Raw genomic sequence first — 20,290 nt, 5'->3', positions numbered from 1 at the left:
TGTTTGTAAAAGAGCTGAACAATTAAAGTCTAGAGAAAGTCGGCTACTGTAATACTGGCGCCCTAACCAATAACGAAATATTTTGACAAATGACCGGTCTTTCTTGTAGAAATATATAATTTTAATAGTCAATACTTTTAATGAAAATTGTATATTCCCTAAACTAGAATTCACTCGATATATATTACGATTGAAGAAAATCTGTAACAGTCCAATTTTCACATTAGCTATTCTGTGAAGGCCATAATTCGGGTGGGCTTATCCTAGAGGGAGATGAGAGAGCGAGAAGAGAGAGAACGAGAGAGGTTAGAGAGAGAGAGAGAGAGAGAGAGAGAGAGAGAGAGAGAGAGAGAGAACTTGATTCTGCACCGTTGGCTCTTCCTTCAAAGAGCCAGGCTTTCAAGTCATAGGATTTTCCATTTTTGTTGGCCAAGTCAATAACTTAGACTGGCGTGTTTCGTCACCGCCTATTGAAGAGCAAATTTCTTCAACCTGCAGCTGCATAGTTGAATGTGCAATGATGAGTCAAAGGGATAATACAGTTATTCCGTTTTCAAAGTACTTTAATCTGACTACAGGTCGTCTATTCCTTATAAAGAGATTATTGTGTATCACTCAATCTACCCAAATGCCGAGTCACACATTTTATGTTAGTAAATAATATATCCATCCGGATATATCTGTTATGTTTTCATGCGTGTAAGCTGCAATTTCACAAAAATGATGATTCTCCATTGTCATAAACGACCGTATGCTATACACTTATGTATGTATGTATATATACATGTGTATGTATTTATGTGTGTATGTATGTATGCATGTATATTACTGTGTGTGTATATGTTTATGTGCATGTTTTGCATCACCCAAAAACAACATGAAACAGAACGTATTAAGGATAATAAAATTAGATTAAAAAAAAAAAATCGGTACATCCTTCCCCTCCCCAATCGTCTAAGTTGTCATAGATCTTTTTAATGAATCTTGGTGATATATGGCTGGCGACGACGTCGCTTTCCGAATTAGAAGAGAACGTGAAGAGAAAAATGGTCAGGTTCAAAGCTTCTATGAGGCAACTCTGCTTTCCCCTCATGAACTTGCAAAGGAGGGATATATTGCTGTCAGCTTCATTCACATCTTTGTTATGAATCGCTATATCTTACTATAAATAATTTATTTCTTCTCTGTTTTAAGAAAATATAGTTTACTGATAATGAGTAACTTATCGAATGCAACATATGCCCATGTATGCCATTGTTAGAGAATGTTATCATACTACCAACTGAGTGAGTGAATTGCACCGTTTCCTAACCCACCGGAAAAGTCATTCAAATGTTGTCCTCAATTTTTTGTCACAAATATCAAATTTTTGTTTTCTCCAATATATCATTATATCGTTTTTCATATAAATATTAATCTCCAACCTAACAAGTTCAATACAAATCTTTTTTATGAAAATATAAATACATAGAGGTTATTTTGCATAATGCATGTAAACTACAGGAAACAGTAACTGTATTCTATTCCCTAATATGTTTTTATATATATATATATATATAATATATATATATATATATATATATATATATATATATATATATATATATATATATATATATATATATATATATATATATATATATATATATATATATATATATAACTAAAAAAATTTGTATGAGCGGGCCGAAGATACTTCCGGGGAAATTAAGGCAAATTTGCTTAAAAGAATGGCTTTATGTCTTTTCATGTTACTTGCAGTTGAAGAGTCCCTTGATATTGGAGGTGTGACTCAATTTCTTTGCTATGTTAGGCATGTTAGTGATGATGGCTGTTGTGAGGAGTTTTTGTGTGGTTTGCCTTTAATTGGGAGAACAACTTCTGAAGTTATTTTTAATGTATTAATTACATTCTTCAAGGACTACACAGTTGATGTTAAGCAATTAGTATCAATTACCACAGATGGAGCTCCGTCAGCGATAGGAAGGCAGAAAGGATTAATTTCTTTTATCAATCAACTGTTGCCTGAGGCATTCACTGACTCTGTTTTATTCATGCTGAAGTTGTTTGCAACCGAGCCCACACTGAAGAAGTCAGACATTGTAAAACCTATAAACTTTCTCATTTCAAAACCACCTAATAAGAGGGTTTTGAGAATGTTACTAGAAGAAATGGAAAGTTCTCATAATGAGCTGATCACGTACGACGATGTTCGCAGGCTGAGCAAAGGGAAAGCTCTTTAACGAGTGCGGGAGGCATTTAACGAAGTTAAGGCCTTTATTTCAGAGAAATGTCGCTGGAAATTTCATGAAATATATGCTAATGGCAACAAGCTCTTATATGTGTTTGCTGTACTCTTGCTAAACACACTAAACAAACTTGCAAGGGGGAGAGAAGGTAATGACGATCTATATGACACAATTTCAGCTATTCAGAGTAAACTGTCATTATTCCCTGGACAGCTGGCTGGGGGCTTGGTTCATCACTCTCCGGAACTACACAAAACGCTACAAGAGCGCACTGACGGTCAGTATTCATACCAAGCATAAGTAAGAGACAATATATTTCAGAAGAGGTTTCAATATCTGGAGGTTCATACTGACAGATTTCAACTGGGTTCGTTGCCAATGGAATCTGATGAAAAGAAATAAAACAATGTATTCCCTCAGCACGACATTCCAGTTGCTGAAATCACTAAAACTTTTGTACAAGAACTAGACTTGTGAAGGTTTCTCGATAACTCCAAATATAAACGAAGCTTCCTGTCATTCGTGTTGAAGCTCTACAAAGTGTTGTGTTTATTTGGATTTGCCAAGTATGTCTGTTACTCTGCATTTTCTTTCATGAACAATATGAAGAACAAGAAAAGAGCTAGAATCAGCCAGGACCATCATGAGCACTGCTTGCGAGTTGCTTTGGTAAACACTGCGGAGGCAAATATAGAAAAACTAGCCAAAGCAGTTCCGCAGCAGGGTTCTTGAATCCACAAAGTAGCGGAGAGGTTGACTTGCTTTATTATTTTTTTATATTTTTTTTCTAATGCTCATCATTTGAACTAATTATCTTGTGTATCAGTATTCAGGAAATAATGCATCCTTTGAATTTTTATTTCTCTTGTTTATTTTTAGTTTTTTACGTATATCACAAAATGTTAACGTAATGAGCAATATAAATATTATAAAGCAAACGTATGTTTAATTTGTTTTTAAACCATTAAGGTAAATTAGTTATATCTTTATATATAAATATAATCTGACTTAAGAGGTAAACATATTACCTATGAATCAGTGTGTGCCGTTAAAGCACTATAATACCTATGACAGTTATGGGAAATATGCCTGATTGGTGAATATCAGTAATTTTGAATAAATACCCAAGCAATAAAAATTTATTTTTAAATTTTCAATGCAAGTAATTATTTTTTTTAACTAATTGGACTGCTTCTTAATTCCCAAACTATGGAATTATTGTGGTGCTCTCACAGTTACTCAGAAAACAGGTTGTTGCTCATCAGTTTTAAAAGGTTGGGAACCCCTGATTTAAACAATCACCAACAAAATTAAAGCATAGTTTACAGCCGTCCCAAACCTCTTCCTGCTTTATTTCCGTTGGTCTGAAAGGGTTCAGATATCTTACCTTTCAAGATCTATTACACTTATGGGTCGACTTTGTGGAAGGATAATTTCTGGCATAAGGCTGTCTTTATATCGTTCAGTTTAGTAGCTTCATTTCGGAAGGCAAAAAAGGTTGTCAGAGACTTGCCCTCCGCTCTATTAATGTCTTATTTTTCCCCTTCTTCTTGATATTTATATTTAAATTGCCTTAATCCTTTGCTGTACTTAGGTGAAGCTATTTCCAACTTGTTTATCTTTCACTTATAACCATTTGGTTTAATGTAAGATTTATTCATTTACAGAGCAAGGTCTTTCTTTCTTTCTTAATCAGAGTCTCTCCCCACCCGCCCCCGGCCCCGATAGTTTTCACAAAATTATAGGTGTTTCTTAATTAAAAAGTAGAGACGAAAACCACCCTATTCCATCTTACGTCAGAAAAAAGATATTGAAAAACTTATTTGATGTTTACTGTTTTAATACTGATTAATATAGAAGTCATCTTACTTTCTCTATATTCATTCCTACTTTCAATTTAACTGATGTCGGTATTTTATCTTATAAATGAAAGACATTTACTCCGTAATAAAAAAAAAGAAGAAAATATATAGAATATGTAACACACTGTGGCTCGGCACTTTGCAGTTCTTTAAAAGGAAAGGTAGTAAATAGTATATATGTGAGTGGTTATGTGTTTGGCATGTTTTTGTAAGTTTGTACGGCAGTAAATTTCATATTCACATTTTCTAACCTATAGGAAGACATGCGTCATTTAGCCAGCTCAGAGAAAATGCTTAACTGTGGAACTATTTCTCTCTGGTACGTTTCAGATAAGACACACCTCAGTGAACATAAAGGATAACTTTATGGCCCACAGCGACGCTTAGGCTCTTGTGTCGGTGTCATTTTGAATACTTCTATTTCCCCTCACGTTTCCTTTGACGGAGGAATTGGAGGATTGAGCGCTCTTCTCTTTACTTACTTATTCTCTGCGTTTTGTTTTTGAGAATTTATTATAACTGTTGATCGATTACTGATAAGAATTCATATTTCGGAACCTACTGAAAGCTGTAGAAAATAACTCCTTTTTGAATAAAGAAAGATAAAAAAAGGCTCTAGCCAGGTACGTTATTCTTTGGCATGAAATATTGTGCGTTAATAAATCCTAGTTTTAAACTTTGCACTTTGCTGAATCTCTAATCCTCAAGTAAAAACCTCACTGTAACCATTTGATGTTCTTTCATTTTTTCTACAGGTTCTAGATGGTGAATGAGAATCCTGCTCAGCTTCTTTCTAGAAGACCAGGGAAGTAGTATGACAAGCAAAAGTATCGCGTTGACCGAGTGATCAGAAGAGCTTCTAATCCGGTGCGCTCTGGGTATTATTTCCTAAAGCTCGAGCCGAGCACTCGCGTAAATACAATAGCTCTAAATAAACAGACAGTAAAATCGTAGATACTTAAAGCATTTTTTAATTTAAATAATGATTGGAAATTACCATCAAGACACATCCATTATTAATTTCATTCTGATAAGTATAAATCTTAAAAGTCTATGTTTTTGTTCATTCTAGACGAAATCACCACTTAGAAATATAAAAAGACTTTTAGTTATGTAGCTAGTATTTCAAAAGTGCTGTATTGCCGAGTGCTGAGTACGTGAACTGGCATCTCTGTTAATCACCTCGAAAAGCGGTAGATTCCTGATAACAACTGGAACAGGTATACCTATGAAAAATGTACGAACGTAGATAATTAAATAATATCTGTTTTGTGATCAAAGAACCCTTTGATAAAAAATTATTTAAGAATTTTTATTTTTACTTTATTTTATTATTGTTTTTTTTAGCAGCTTGCGAGAAATGTATCAGGGAGAGGTCTTTCAGCTCTTCAGTGAGGTAGGTCCAACTTTCTTGTCATGGGTAATGGCTATTTTGGTAGTAGAGGATTACTAAAGGAATTTTTTTTCCTTTTGAATAAGCGCAAGTCGCGTGAACATCCTGTACGGTATTGCATGGGTTTCTAACATTTGAATTATCATTCGAACGTGTTTAGAAGGAATGAGACAACATGAAACTTATATTTTGGAAATTTTAATTTGTCCACTTGGCAAGATTAATTGGTTTTGTTAAAAGGAAAAGAACACCCGTCTCTAGTTTATTTTCCAGAACCTTTATCTGTTGGGATTGGATGACTTTTTTTCGGGAGCTAAATTTGCTTAGTAACAAATAATATGGAAGTTCCAAAAAGTATTATTTTTTAGATTTACATAATCGCAACAATTCTTTTTAGGTTTCATAACTGTTCCTTAATTTAATCCAAAACTTAACTCATAACTTGCCGAAACAGTATTCAATATCTTAAAGTAGTTGACTGCTCCCATAAGCATGAAAATATTCAAAAGACTACTAAGTTTCAAATACAGAATGTTGATTTTATCACCTACATTGAATTGGCAATTGAATAACGATCCCCCGAGCTTTTCCATTTCTATTATAGAATATAAACGGTACTAACTAAATCTACTTATATTCACATTCCACTGCGTATTTTGCATTTACCAAAGACTATCAACTGTATCGCTTCGCCTCCTGAAACCTTACTTTTCGACAGAAAACAAAATTAAATACCGCTTCACATATTATTTACTTTGTAGTACTTTTAATGTGAAAAACTGAATAAGGCCTCAATTGCAGATAGTTATTATCCACAACACTTGTTTTTGGGGTAAGTAAAAAATAGCGTGATTAATATGTGGAGTTGTTGATGTTTGCATGTTGATAATATACGTTTGTTGAAGGAAATGAAATGAGGCTTCAGTGACGGATGAAAGGACTTCTATTGTGAGTGTTGGGCGATATTAGGTCGAAACGGGAAATATAAGCCACTACCATGAGGCAGGGAAATAGATATAGACTAGTTAAAAAGTCAGAGATCACATGAATATCCATTTGGAAGTTATCAGAGGGAACGTTGCCGAATAAAGTGTTTGTGAGATCGTTTGGCCTCGCCGATAGAATGTAATTGAGTATACTGGGTGAGAACGGTGCCTCATTGACACATCATGTGAGGGAAGAGGAACAGATCTCGTACAATAACAAGTCGATGACATAAGGAGATACTGGAACAGTGAATCCTCAATCCCGAATGAATGAAGGATCTATAAAACAATGCTGGCGATCCAGTCGTGTATAGGTGTACCAAACAGCGTATAGGGTGTTTGTATTTTTCTCGTCACCCACAGAAAGTAAGCAAAGACGCGGGCACATACACACAAAAGCACACATGGCATATATATCTCAAGTATAAAAGGTCCATCAAAACACCCTGGTTTAAAGCTAAGGACTATATATTTCGGTGGACTAACTTCCACCCTTGATATGGGTGGAAGTTAGTCTACCAAAATATAGTCCTTAGCTTTAAACCAGAGTGTTTTAAAGGGCCTTTGTATACTTGAGACATATCCTGTTTTAACCGAAGAATTTAGTTATAAGATATATATATAAGAGGTAAGCAAAGACAAGAAAACCCCACGCACAGGCACAGACAGCGTTAATTCTTTTCCCGTAACAGCAGGCAGCTCCTGAGCAAAGGCAACTCAACAGCCTGCTGAATCCTGGCTAATCCGGGGTGCATAAAACATTCTCAGTATTAACAGCTTAGTACACCTGCACACAAAGTTCTTCAACAGCACATTCAGCGGCCCTACACACAATACTCGATTTACTGCTATCTTGCACAAAATCTCGCTCTTCCAAGATATTAAGAACCTTCTTTTCCTATCTAATATCTTACTGATATATTATTGTGCATCTGTTCCACTTGATCAAAACTTCTCAGAACTTGATACTCAATATTTACGCTATGCTGATATTTCACCTTTTCCATGTATGTCCTCATTTCGCAACTCTTCAGTTTTTCTTATCCCATGGATAGCCCTCAAGCAGTTGATTCATCAGAGGTATGAATCTGCCACTATGCATAGTTTGAAAAGTTTAAATAAAAGTTTTCCTCTGCAAGAGCAGAGATAAGTTTTGTTCACTAAAATTGCCTGTTTCATTAAATATCCATAAAAACAGGAAAGAGCAGGAGAAATTAAAGCTTTAACATTCCAGAAAGACTGGATATCACAAAACACTTATTTACTAATGTCGGGTTTGTATGAGAAGGATACAGAAGGTGCAAATTTTTATGACTATTAGTCGAAGATTATTAACCGTTTGAGGTTCAGTACTGTAGAATTCTCGGTGCAATGATACTTAGCATATGTTTGTTTAAGTAATACAGTGGGTTTTTTTATTGTTATTGTGTTGCGCTTGAAAAAGTCTTTAAAGTTTTTACAAAAGAATGCATTATTATCTTTAGTATAAACTTTGAAAGTACAGAATCTTTCCATTTACTAGAAGAGAAAAAAAGGAAACTCATTTTTCTTGTGTAAATCTGTTACGAATGAATTTCTCTCTGCGATGCCTTTATCTTGGAAAAGTGTAGTCTTTGCATTGTCTTCAGGAAGTGAGCTAATGCGATGCTCTGTCTTGAAATGGAAGAAACGATCGATGTTCCATTACGAGTTTCCACAAAGATATGAACCAACCTTTTTGATTTCCCTTCAACTGACTTTTCTTTCTGTTCTATTAAAATCAACGAATATATCACAGTGCTATTGTACTATAATGGTATCTTGAATCCTTTTGAACTAATACTTGTCAACGATTTTTTATGTACTGACGTGTGTATCTAACAAAACTTCTCTCTTAGAGACAACTAGATGCACAATTTTTACTTGTGCCTGGTTATAGGCCAAAATGTCTCTGAAACCTTTTTCTCCGCCTTCTTAGAAAATCATTGCTTATTCAGTATTCTTCCGAATAACTCGAAAGGATTATGAAAAATCGAACATCATTTGTAAGAATAAATGCCTTATGGGATATGCGACTAACCTTCATCCTAAATTAAATAGAAATGGAAAACAATAACAGTTCCACTAAAATAATCTCGACAAGGATTATTACGATCTTAACTCATGTTAAACTTTGGTTTTCAGTACATGGAATGTACCTTCCTCTTCTTTATGTAGATGCTCATTCCATCTTGCGCCCTTAAATTCCTATTTACATTTCACGTTCACCTTCTAAGATTAAAAGGGAATTTCTATATTTATGGTGTAACTGACAGCTAAGTGCACAAATTAAGCTTCAGCTTTCAAGAAATATTTAAACGCTCGTCATCCGAGTTTTAAGCATAAATCTTTGCCAATCCCAATTCGGAAGTTAGTTCCACCACATAAGTCTATTTTAATATATATCGTGTGAAAAACCTATTATTGTCATCAATAGCGACGTGCAAATTAACTTAAGCAAAGGAGATCGTAGCAACCAGGAAGACGTAAGTTTAAATCCTGCTTGATGGCTGAAGCTGGATTCTCTCCTTCAGCTGTCAGTTATAGCATGAATGTATTATACATGAAAAACTAATTATAACATCGTTAATATATGTATCCTATCTCGTGTTGTTGGCCAAAAGTTTTATTTTGAGTTTATTTCTGACGCTTGCTAAGCAATGCGCCTCCAGGAACTATACATTCAAAAAGAAGTATATTTATTTTTGTTTTCCTCTTGTTGATATTGTATAAACTTTGGAAAGTTTCAGCTTGCTATAATTGCTTTTACTCTACAGAAGTAAAACAGCCTGTACAATGCGGGATTACATCACTACAATAAGAACATCTAGCGAAGTCATTCTTTTGCTGTCAAATACTGGATCTACCAAGTCTTCCGGACTTTTATAGTTCCCTCCTCTCCTCCTCCTCCTCCTACTCCTTCCTTATTCTTCTTCTTCTTCTTCTTCTTCTTCTTCTTCTTCTTCTTCTTCTGCACAGGGTATTAAATCATAGAAAGAGGAAACTTTCAGTTAGTTCTCCAAGATTAATTGTACACTTCCAAACTGATGTGTCATATTTACCTTTAGGGTTCCATATACAATGTTTCCAAGTGGTCACTTTCATATGGCATAAGGTATTCAAATATGTTCTAGGTGACCTCGAGATCCTCCACCGAGCCATCTTGCAACTATATTTCTCTCACCGAATACAAGGAATATGACTTTTCCTGTACATATTACTTAAAAAAATTAAACTAAGTTTTTTACGAAACCCGTTAATTCCCTGTCCCGTTACAGACAGATTGAGGTCTTGGTTTATCCAAAACTTTTGAGAAATTAAGGTAAATGTTAATGGAAACATCAAAATTCAAGCCGATTTACCTATAACAGACCGAGAAAATCGTCACCAGAAACTAAGAAATTTTTGAGGTACCATAGGCAAACGAGAATTTTTTCCCGTGGGACATATACCTTGAACACCATAAATGTAATAGGATATCAAAATTTATTCATTAAAATTGTCATTAAGTATAAATGCGAATCAAGCGAAGTTTATTGCGATCTATAGTCGATTCAGTGCTATCTAACACTGCTTGTGAAACAGAAAACCAAATTGAATTTCGACACTTCCCAAATATTTACATAGCAAATGGTCCCTTGAGCGTGGTATGACCTTTGTTGATTCTGTATAACTTAAGGTAACAATGCAGCAATTGTTATAAAAAATGAATGTATTGCAAATAAAAGCCTGAGGAAATAGTTTATGTCAAGATACCGGCGCTGCAGAAGAAATATGGTTCTTGAAATGAAAATGGAATGAATTTCAAAATTTAAATGGAAATATACGTTTTTTTCTTTTTACTTGGAAATATGGAAATATTACACTGCTAGAATGCATCTACAAAGATGAGGATCTCACATAAACCCGGAGGACTAACAAATCATCTCTTTCACACACTTAGAAAAATAATGTCTTGCATAGTTTTAAAGGTGAAAGAACCAAACAAGCCTTATTTCAAGATAATACTCAGGATGACATACGAGTAAACAAGATACCGATGAGAGAAGAGTAGGCTGAAAAATAAGTCACAGAGTGTAATTTTTTCACAAGAATAAAAGCTACAGAGCCATCAGAATAGAAGAGAAAAAAAAATATCTTTTAAAAATTGTGTAAAACTTTATTGACAAAGAACAAGATATGTATTTCTCTTCAGCCTGAGATAATGTAAGGACGTCTGATTTCAACTTTGTTGTCGTTGTTGTTTAAGATTAAGCCAGCCTTGTGCTGGCATGGGCTCTTGCTCCTGGAGCAGCCCGTAACTGGATCATTTGTAAAGATACAAAAAAACAGTGCATCTACTTTGAAAAACATTGACCATAATAGTACAAAAGAAGCAGGAATCGCAGCAGGAGGAAATGCTAGAGAAGACTTTACTTATTCTCTTGAGTGAATGCCTCGGGAGAAGCAGGGGTGAGTAAAGCAAAGTCAGAAGGAGAGAATGTTATTACAGAGAAGGGAATATGGCCTGGATACTGTTTCTAAAATCTTACTGACATTACAATCCATGAGGACATGGTTCCGGATTTAAAGAAACATCCAATGGAATTTCCAGGACAAAATTTTGTAAGTAAGCTGATTAGGGTATCTCATAGTGCTCTTACTGGTGTAGTGATGAATGAACTGATGATGGAGGGGTGATGGGAGACAAGATAGCTATATAAGGACATACAAGGTCAAAAGATACTATTGTAGTTTAGGTCTCAGGTTAAGATTATATGAAGTCTTCATGATCAGACCATGTCCACGTGCATACATTTAATTTTTCGTTTTACAACAGGCCATGTCAGAGGATAAACAGATATAGATAGTTACTGCAAATTTATGGAAAAATAGAAAAATACATATTCATGTCGTAAGGATGAACAACATCAAATCATTCGGATATTACAGTTCACTTCAAATTTCCCGGTGACCCACATAAGTAATTTTCGGTCATTCGTCATTCAATTTCGCATTTGGTACAAAAATGGCAATTTTATTGCTTTCATTTGACTTTTTTTTTCTTTCTTTTTCTGCCTTTTTTAGCGTGATCAAACGGGCGCGGGATTGATATTCGCAACCATTTCACTTTTCAAATATGCAAAGTTTTGGGAATTTTCCACATTGGTTATGTGAGTTATAAGCTGAATAAAAGATTAATTTATTTTGATTTTTTCTAAAGAATTGGAAACCAGTTAGTGTTCTGGTAATGGATTGACTCTCGATATTTTGAATTTCATTTTGATACTCTATAAGTCCTATGCATTTATTATCATCCCTTAACTTGAAAGTAACTTAATCTGTCGAATTTTTTCAACAGATGAAAAAATCTCCAAAACCCGGTAAAGTGATTTTTCTGTAAATAAATAAATAAATAAATAAATAAATAAATAAATAAATAAATAAATAAATAAATAAATAAATAAATAAATAAATAAATAAATAAATAAATAAATAAATAAGATTATGATTTAGAAAGGTGCAAATTCTCACCTTGGCTCTGCTTAATGAGAAAAGAATGAAATAGAAAGTCTACCTGATGATTGAAATGTAGAGGAATTACAAGAATATGCTCCAAGACCACTTGGAGTAATAGTCAAGAGGCAATATTCAAATTGTAGCCTAAAAAAGCTACTTATCAATAACCACCTTTCTGAAATAAGCAGCTCATTAAAAACATTTATATTACTTGCTTGGCGTAACAAAATCCAAAAAGATCCAGATATAGATATGTCTATAACATGTCTTACCTGGTGACGTTGATTATGCACTCACTATGTATCTACAGACGTCTCTTTCAGCTTCTAAAATCGTCAAGACGAAAATTTGAATTTACAGTCCCCATACAAAAGGAATTAACTTTCGTTTAGGAACATAACATAACACGGTTCACCAAACCATTGATGTCATGTGTCTGGGACAAGGAAGCAATTGCAAGCAACTAGGCTCTTGCTCGGCAACGGCTGCTGTCATCTTCATGAGTGATAGTTAAGATAAGAAAAACGGTTCGGATGACTCTGTCTTAAGCCTGTTGCAGAGTGCTAAAACTGGCAAGCGAAAGCTCCATGTTCGTTCGGCAAAATATTGCTTCCTTTAAGCTTTTATTCAATAATCTTTTACGAAAGATTTCACCAAATGTCGAACTAAATAAATTTTCATCTAGATTACACTGCTTTAAATTATACAAAAATTCTTTGTGCAAGAAATGAGAGATGTATTATATCAATGCAACGTATCTCATACTACTTTTGGAACAATTATACAGAAATTGAAGGAGACTTTTATTTCATCCAATACCACAATGGTCCCTTTGGCATATTATTCTTAAATTAAATAAATATTAGAAGCTCACGCACGAAAAGGTGAAAGGAAAGTTCGTGGGCCGTGAACTTTCGTATTTATTTCAAAACCTGATCATAGTAACAAGTACCCAATAAGGTTTTTTGTTGATTGAAACAATCAACTTTCATTCTTAATTGTTGCGAGCTTTTTTGACAAACTTTTCACTTTCTTTGCTGAAGTTCGGTTGCCTATTTTTGAAAAGGCCAGTTTTCGTTTGTACTAAGTTTTCCTCGGTGTCAATTTATTTATGAAATATTTTTTTTATGAAACTACGTACTGCTTATTTTAGAAATAATAATAAATCTAGTTCTCTAAAACATTTTTTTTAAACTTATGTACATGAATAAAAGGAAAATGCATTTACGCAAAAACGAAAAAAGCTATTGTAAAATTACGTTTTATTCCTAAACAGTTAACGATAAATGGAAATGGTTAGTTCGTTTGTGAATTTTCATTTTAAAGAACACTCGGCAGAGGCAGGTTATTTTCTCTAACTATTTTCGTTGGAAACTTTGTTTGTCTCCTTGTATTTAAAATACTCAGGGAATTTCCATTTATGGTCCTGCTTTCAAAACTCATAAGGTGTCGAGACGAACCTTTGAGCATTGTGCGTTCAAGATTATTATTATTATTATTATTATTATTATTATTATTATTATTATTATTATTATTATTATTATTATTATTACTGCTACAACAGCAATACATCCCATGGGAACAATATTAATAATGAGAGAAAAAAATAGTATTAACTGAAGCACTATTTTTAGACTCCATAAAAAAGAATTAATTTTAGGGTCTACTAGGCCACACCACTCGCTTTTATATTGTCATAACGGCTGGGTGTTTAATCAAAACGATTGGTATTATGGAAGGTTTCAGTGATTTCCAATATTTCGCTCTAATTATTTAATCACATAAAAATATATAACCAGGTGAACATTGTCACTATTTTTATGACCTGAGTCCCAAACGTAATTGCGTTTCTTAATGAGGTATCATCTATTGGGATATTGCCATATGACAAGAATATGAATCCAATGAAAATATAAATATATATTGCTCTCTGTAGAGGCTTTGATTATTTCGTTGTGAATTACTAATCACCTCTTCACTATTTGCTTAGATTTAACCCTGGCACCTCTTATCTTCTGAAATGAACGAAAAGTTGGAGAGCATTTCTTTTTATTTACAGACAAGCTAAAAATATCTTACGCATTCCCTGTTCTTTAAGTGGCAGGTACGTATTTTTCGTAATTGTATTTATTTTTTTCTTTTATCTACCTAGATTAAATAAGATAACTGTTTTGCAAAACCTGTTGACCTGCTAGTTCACATAAATACACAAGACATATAATATAATAGTCATGGATTCTTGTTTTATATTTTTTGGGTAACAGGACTCCGTGGTTTCTCTTCTGATTTCGTTCTTTACGTGTATAATTAATACATTTTCTTAAGTGATTACAGCTGTTTATTCAGTTCTGTAGCTACTGCTATTACTCACCCTCTGAAAAAGCTTAGTCTTTTACTACAGCAAATGCAATGTCTTGCATAAAAAAGATTCGAATTTAGACGATTCTGGTTCGGTAAGTCAAGCTAACTATGTCCCCAATAATATACTTGTATGTTTATATGTGTAAACAGAAAATCCTTATAATCTTCTTATACCAATAAAAAACGTGCCAGTTTGCTTCGACAATATATCAACAAGAACACACGAAAGACGAGTTTGTATAATAAAAGTCTACTCAGATCAAATACAAACGAGCAATGGACTTTCAATAATTATTTAGTTTTATTTCACTGGTAAATGATAATAATAATAATAATAATAATAATAATAATAATAATAATAATAATAATAATAATAATAATAATAATAAAAAAAAAAAAAAATAATAATAATAATAATAATAATAATAATATCCTACATTGTTCCTCGCCCAACACAATGAGAAGAGCATTAAGTGTCAGCTAGGGTCCTGTGGGAATGAAAGAGTTGGAAGACCCTGACCTACTTGGATGTAAACAATGAAGCGGGATGCTGGAGATGAATGGGATCCTATGGAAGTCAAAGGAATGGAAGGATATGAATTGTGGAGTTTCCGAGGACCTTTGTATCATACCGTGTTGGAGATGTGGTGTTGAGATGTGGTGTTGAGGTTTCAAGAGAGAAACTATTGTCCTTATTTCTTATAAAAACAAGGTGAATTTCTCTTTTTTGGATTTGATACTCCAACTCTCTCTTCATTTGATGTGTTTCATGCAAAATGCAGTCCAGTACTGAATTGAGATGTCGTACACAAGCTCATTGAATAGTGTTCTGTTAAGAATAAACTACATTTGTAGATTAGCCGTGACTGAACAGGGCCATAAAATGTATCCTAATACAATTTGTAAAATTGGTAAAAGTGATAAACATCTAAGACGGAAATTGGGACGATCATTCAGACAGAAATGCTAACCATTTGTCTCAGCTCATACTGCACGAGGGATACAATAAAAATACAGTACCGTCCAAAACTATCCCCTGTAAATGAAGGATCCTAGTCATTCCTGTTTACTGTATCCTTTACTCACCCTGGCTGGTAGGATGACCCAAGACAGTAGTGTACTTCCGTGAGGTCATTTTAACACTTCATCAGTCCATCTACAGCGCAATAACCCCCCAGGATGACGACGGGAGACTGAAAAGAATGAATTCCCCAACGATACAGATGCTTGGCCATGTTCCTCTGGAAAGTTTAAGTGCGCTGCTATAGACTGTTATATTTGAAGACGAGTTTAACTCAGTTTTTCCCGAGTCACTTCCATGCTGGCCAGTACAGTATAATTGTACCTCCCAAGCAATTACATGTGGGTGGAGAAATGAGAAACTAGTGATTAAAGGCTCCCTTGCTGTCATATAAGGCCTTCAAAAAAGTATGTGATCACAGTGGATTTAGCCAAGACTCCTGCCAAAAGAGGCATCACGAGCGAAAAAAAAGAAAAAAAAAAGAAAAGATATATTATATATATATATATATATATATATATATATATATATATATATATATATATATATATATTTATATATATATATAATATATATATATGTATATCATCATCATCATCAGCCGTTGCTAGTCCACTGCAGGACAATGGTCTCAGACATTACTTCCACCCCCGTCTGTTTATGGTCTTTCTATGCCAGTTTATATCCGCAAATTTACTTATCTCGTCAATCCATCGTCTTATCTTCCCTCCCAGGCATCGTTTGTAATCTCTGTTTCTTAGTGTTATTCCCATCATTATTCTTTTCATAGCTTTAAGTTGTAACTAGCTTGTGTTCTAAGGCTTTAGTAAGGCTCCAAGATTCTATCGCATAACTTAATACTGGTAGGACCATCTGATTAAATACTTTTCTTTTTAGAGAAAGTAGATTTTTTTTATGGAAAATATACAATACCCATGACTTTCTCGCCGTTTACTGGAACAACTTCTTTAGAGATGATCTGACCTAAATATGCAATCAGCTTCATCAAGAAATCGCATTTGGCTAATTTAACCTTCAGACCGGCCAATCTTAGTCTCCTAAGGACTTTCCTAAGTACCTCTAAATATTTCTCTATAGAATCTGTAGCAATCAGGATGTCATCCATATAAACGAAAACAAATTTCCCTAACAACCCATGTAAGACAGTATTCACTAACCTCATAAGAGTAATAGGACTACCTGACAAACCAAAAGGCATTTAAGGTAATCTTATAATGTCCTTTGGGGATAAAGAACGCAGCGATCTCACGACTCTCCCAGCTAAGTGGCATTTGCAAAAACCTTTGCATGAGATCAACTGATGTTTAAAAATGTTTACCCCCAATTTCCACAAACATCTGGTAGACATACCACGGTATACCTATCTGGAATGGTCTTCTCGTTTAGCTTTCTAAAATCCACACGTTCGCGGATCGAGGCATAATTCTTAGGTGTAGTTCTTCTAAAAATCAGTCAAGGCTGCATTTATTAAAAAGAATAGGAATTTCGCAGATTCATTCAGTGTCATAAAGAAAAACAGACATAAACGTCAGGTACGACGTCCTGTGACAGACTTGTTGGCAAAAACTATTTCAATACTCCCGTGTAAATTAAGTGTGTAAATATGGCTCCGAAGGTTTCCATAATGTTTACGAGTGAAGGGAGAGTTCCATATCAAGATCATTGTGCTAATTAGGTTAGTAATTGTTTTAAATTTAAAATTTGACACATATAGGCCCAAAATTGTTTTCTCCTTTCCATTAAAATGGTCAATACTGACTTTTTTATGATGTGTTACGAGTGAACACCTAAAGTATACTGCTGTTTCTTTGCTTCATTGTATGTTTATTAGTCTAATTTCATTAGAAAGCTAACTTACATGGGATGTGAGCAAAGAATAAATATGCACAATCTAATATCGTTTCTTTTTTTTTTTACCAGAATGCTGCGTGTTATTTTATTCTCATTTTAAAAATGAATTGCATTTATGATACAAAATCATTATAGGCCTATTTTTTTACATTATTTCGCCATAATGAATATTTATCCTTATTTAAAATCTAACTTGTAAATATAGTTTATAACCCCGAATAAACATACACAGGCGTAACCTGCAACTCCCAAGCAAAATCTCTTTCATACAGATTTCAATGACATCTACATGACATCCAGCAATGATGCTGCTACTGTCAGTCGTCATTATACACAATTATCTGTTCCTGCGGAAAATGTTAAAACTATAAATATGTATTTATTCTGACATCCGTACCAATTATTAAAAAAAAAACAAATTAGTCCTATAAATCATCCACTTAGGTATCAGAAATTTTAGCCGTAAAACTGAACACTTCCTAACTGGTATACATTATTTGTCCAGTGACGGCAAGCGAACTGAACCAAGAGAGTTTTTCCCCACATTAACGTTGACATGTGCTTGTGCAGGCGGTTTGGCCGGAGACTTATCGACTGAGATGAGCTATATGTCCAGGCCAAGTACAAAGGCGAGAAAAACTGTTTAGGTTGTTCACATTAACGTTCAGTTTTGCCAGCGCAGGCTGACTGAATGTTAGTGGAGGCCTTAATAGACTCCAATCCCTCCTGGCAGTGTTTTAACCAAATAGTTTCGACTTTAAACAGACCATCAGGTTTGAATAATGCACCACTCACTCAAAACAGAAAATATCAGTAACTATAGTTGTTCGGACAGCAATAACAAATGAGATTTCTATAAAGATGACAATCTATTTTTTCTATGCTTTTAAATCTGTTAACTAAAGAAATGGAAGGAATCGCTTTCTTAGACAATGAGTATCTTCCTTTTTAATTCTTGTATCCCATTGACTCCTACAATTCACTGATAAGTCAAATAAATAATTGATAAGCAGAATTTAAGCTGTAAAAAGAGATGAAACAAGCATACAGAATTAAGTATAGCGATTTGGAGGACATCTCATAGGTGGAACACCTGTTTCTGTACAAAATATACAAATTTAAAATAACTTCGTATGGCATGCTCATGTCATATAACTATGGAAGAATTGTTTTCTTGCAAAATTCCCATATGAAGAATCTGTCTTATGTCATTTCTTGGATGAGTCATCTTCATAAGCATAACACTACTTCATTCCTTTTCCTTATATAATCTTTTTCAATTTTTTTATCATTCGTTATAGATATCCAAACACCTGTACCTGGCTTAGCTAAGGAATTAGGAAAGAATGCTATACACTCATATAACGGCAGTCTTGATGACAGATGTTGATCTATGGTAAAAAATCGCGGGGAGAAAGGGATCAACGCTGCCAGTGAGATAAATGATTTTAATTCCTAGTGTCATTCACATACTGAAATGAAGCAAACTTTCTGCAAATCTATGGAAGTTACTGAATTCTTCAGCAACTGTCGCACTTCAGTCCAACACCTCTCATTATATTTAAGAGGGAATGTTAAGGCACAGATCGAATTTATTATCTACGAAAACACATAAATAAGTCGTCGAACCATCCATAAACCGGCCTTTTAAAATCAAACAACAGCCATCAAATGTCTGCTCTCATCTGTCTCTTTTGATAAGCACTTGATAAGCTTAGTTTTAGTTTCGTAATAATATATTTGATACTTCTTGTTATTTTCTTAAGAAAGTGATTGAGGAATGAAAACTACAATAATAAATTATATTTTTAACAAGGCTAAAGGTTGAGAACTAATCCTGCGAGAATCTACAAGTTTTGATGAGGGAGAAAGAGAATTTGACATCTATTTATGGTGTAAATTAATGTGACATTGAATGAATCTGCGAAATTCCTATTCTTTTTGATAAATGCAGCCTTGATTGTTTTTTAGAAGAACTACACCTAAGAATTATGCCTCGATCCGCGAACGTGTGGATTTTAGAAAGCTAAACGAGAAAACATTCCAGATAGGTATACCGTGGTATGTCTACCAGATGTTTGTGGAAATTGGGGGTAAAAATGTTTAAACATCAGTTGATCTCATGCAAAGGTTTTTGCAAATGCCACTTAGCTGGGAGAGTCGTGAGATCACTGCGTTCTCTATCTCCAAAGGACATTATAAGATTACCTTAAATGCCTTTTGGTTTGTCAGGTAGTCCTATTACTTTTATGAGGTTAGTGAATACTGTCTTACATGGGTTGTTAGGGAAATTTGTTTTCGTTTATATGAATGACATCCTGATTGCTACAGATTCTATAGATAAATATTTAGAGGTACTTAGGAAAGTCCTTAGGAGACTAAGATTGGCCGGTCCGAAGGTTAAATTAGCCAAATGCGATTTCTTGAGGAAGCTGATTGCATATTTAGGTCAGGTCATCTCTAAAGAAGTTGTTCCAGTAAACGGTGAGAAAGTCATGGGCATTGTATATTTTTTATTTAAAAAATAAAAAAAATCTACTTTCTCTAAAAAGAAAAGTATTTAATCAGATGATCCTATCAGTATTAAGTTATGCGATAGAATCTTGGAGCCTTACTAAAGCTTTAGAACACAAGCTAGTTACAACTTAAAGCTATGAAAAGAAAAATGATGGGAATAAGACTAAGAAACAGAAAAAAGAGCAACATGGATACGAGAGCAAACTAAAGTAGAGGATATTCTAACAACAAGTAAGACAAAGAAATGGATGCGAGCAAGACATAAAATGCGAATGTCAGATAATAGATGGAAAAAAGAATAACACAATGGGTCCCTAGAGATTGCAAACGATGCCTGGGAGGGAAGATAAGACGATGGATTGACGAGCTAAGTAAATTTCGGATATAAACTGGCAAAGAGAGACTATAAACATACGGGGGTGGAAGTAATGTCCGAGACCATTGTCCTGCAGTGGACTAGCAACGGCTGATGATTATGATAATTATGATAATAATATATATCATGTATATAA

This window comes from Macrobrachium nipponense, chromosome 36 (assembly GCF_015104395.2).
Source record: "Macrobrachium nipponense isolate FS-2020 chromosome 36, ASM1510439v2, whole genome shotgun sequence".
Classification (NCBI taxonomy): domain Eukaryota; kingdom Metazoa; phylum Arthropoda; class Malacostraca; order Decapoda; family Palaemonidae; genus Macrobrachium; species Macrobrachium nipponense.
The sequence above is the reverse complement of the archived record's forward strand: the minus strand, read 5'-3'. Positions refer to the sequence as shown.